This window comes from Portunus trituberculatus, chromosome 9 (assembly GCF_017591435.1).
Source record: "Portunus trituberculatus isolate SZX2019 chromosome 9, ASM1759143v1, whole genome shotgun sequence".
NCBI classification, from domain to species: Eukaryota; Metazoa; Arthropoda; class Malacostraca; order Decapoda; family Portunidae; genus Portunus; species Portunus trituberculatus.
Window position 1 is genome coordinate 7,673,857 of NC_059263.1, and position 2,500 is coordinate 7,676,356.

General features: G+C 39.5%; 1 protein-coding gene across 2 annotated transcripts in view; it reads right to left on the reverse strand.

Moving 5' to 3' along the window:
* LOC123501576 (5-hydroxytryptamine receptor-like) overlaps positions 1–2,500 on the reverse strand; it is a 271,383-nt gene that overhangs the window by 51,844 nt on the left and 217,039 nt on the right. The window lies entirely within an intron of this gene.

Genomic DNA, 2,500 nt, shown 5'->3' on the forward strand with positions numbered 1-2,500 from the left:
CATATCTTTAACTTGACATAATGCTTTTAAAGGTTTTCGTCACTACAAACACTTTCACCAGATTACTTTCACACCTTCACAATTTGAGAGGCGGTGGTGTAGTGGAAAAGATGGTGAGCGTGGAATCGGGCAGACATCCACGCGTAGGTTCGAATCCCAGCACTTTGCCATTTTTCTAGTGGTTTAAAGTTAGCTACACGTGACCATGATGACCAGGTTTTAGGTGGTTACACTAAAGATGCGCTTGGGTGGTGATATGGGCGCTAATATGGGTACCACTACAAATTAAATTGCCTGCGTCACTAATAGGCGGAAGCTGAACAGAGCTTCCCACATATACTCTGCAAGTATGCCTACAAGCGCTATAGGCCGTAACATGAAAAAATCACGCAATACTTTTAAAACTACCCTAACTTGAAACACGTTCTTGATTTTACGCCTCTAACTGGCTGGAGGGTTTCTTTCGTTTCACTCACACGTGCAGGATGAGTCAAATATGGAGGAGAGAGGGGAACAATATTTTTCAGATTTATTTGTTACTTATTTCAAAAGCCTTATGTAAGAAACCGGGAAGAGCTGTCAAGGTAGATTTTATTACTACAACAACATTCACCAGATGACTTTCACACCTTCACACCTTTAAATTCACGAAGTTTCCATCACAGCAAAACATCACGTTCTTAACTTCACACCTTTAACTTCACCTCATGCTTATAAAGTGCCCATCACTACAAACTCATTCACTAGATGACGTTCACACCTTCACATCTCCACTTTCACTTAATGTTAAAGCTTCCCTCACCAAAAATACAAGGTCACCTTCATAACTTTACACCTTTAACTTCACGTAATGACTTTAAAGTTTTCATCACTACAAACATTTCAAACCGATCACGTTCACACCTTCACACCTTCAGTTTTACCTAATATCAAAGTTTTCCTCACCACAAACACTAGACCACCTTCATAACTTCACACCTTTAACTTCACGTAATATTTCTTAAAGTTTCCATCACTACAAAGAGTTTAACCCGATCACCATCACACCTTTAGTTTCACCTAATACTAAAATTTCCCTCACCACAAACATTATATCACGTTCATAACTTCACACATTTAACTTCACGTAATATTTCTTAAAGTTTTCACCACTACAAAGACTTTAACCCGATCACCATCACACCTTTACACCTTCAGTTATTCCATCACCACAAACAATAGACCACCCTCTTAACTACACACCTTTAACTTCACGTAATATTTCTTAAAGTTCTCACCAATACAAAGACTTTAACCCGATCACCATCACACCTTCACAATTCTAACTTCACGTGATAGCAAACTTTTCACCACTACCCCTACAATTTCACCACCATAAAACTACAGCCACGTAATCTGAGCACCATTCCCTCCACCACACTGTCACCAACCCGCCCGCGTGTAGCAAACAACCTAATGTTTACAAATTTAGCGACGCCAACATACTTAACTATTTCTTCGGAGGCTAAAATTATGAATGCATGTTTTCTTGAGTATATTTTTCTCTCTCCCCCTTTTTAGAAAATTACTTGCAGCTATTATTAAAGTGTCACTCACCTCGGTGGCTTTTTCTTGTGTGTTTTGTACTTACTTATTTGTGTTTTTAAGTAATTATTTGCGCAAAGAAGTGTGTTGTAATAATGTAATGGTTTAAATGCACGGTGTTGTAGTGTATGTAATTCGCTTTGTGTTGTGTGTTTTCAAGGGTGTTCTCTCTCTCTCTCTCTCTCTCTCTCTCTCTCTCTCTCTCTCTCTCTCTCTCTCTCTCTCTCTCTCTCTCTCTCTCTCCATCAATCATCATTCTTTTCTCAGCCTTGTCTTTTCTCTTTCATCCTGTCTCCTCCTCCTCCTCCTCCTCCTCCTTCTCCTCCTCCTCCTCCTCCTCACGTCTTCACTCTCAAGGGAAAGATAAAGAAATGTAAAAAAAGAAAATCGTGAAATTAAGTTGAAGTGACATTGAAAAGAAGAAAGACAGGAGAGAGAGAGAGAGAGAGAGAGAGAGAGAGAGAGAGAGAGAGAGAGAGAGAGAGAGAGAGAGAGAGAGAGAGAGAGAGAGAGAGAGAGAGAGAGAGAGAGAGAGAGAGAGAGAGAGAGAGAGAGAGAGAGAGAGAGAGAGAGAAATTGGTATTATGGTAGAAATGTGGAAAAAGGAAAAGAAAAATGCAAAAGAATGAAAAAGGGAAAAGAATGGACTTACCACCGCCAACACCACCACCACCACCACCACCACCACCACCACCACCACCACCACCACCACCACCACCAACACACTATTGCTACTAATATTACTACTACTACTGTTACAACAACAACAACAACAACAACAACTACTACTACTACTACTACTCTACTATTACTATTACTACTACTACTACTACTACTACTACTACTACTACTATCATTATTATTACTACTACTACTACTAATAATAATAATATTACTCCTACTACTACTACTGCTA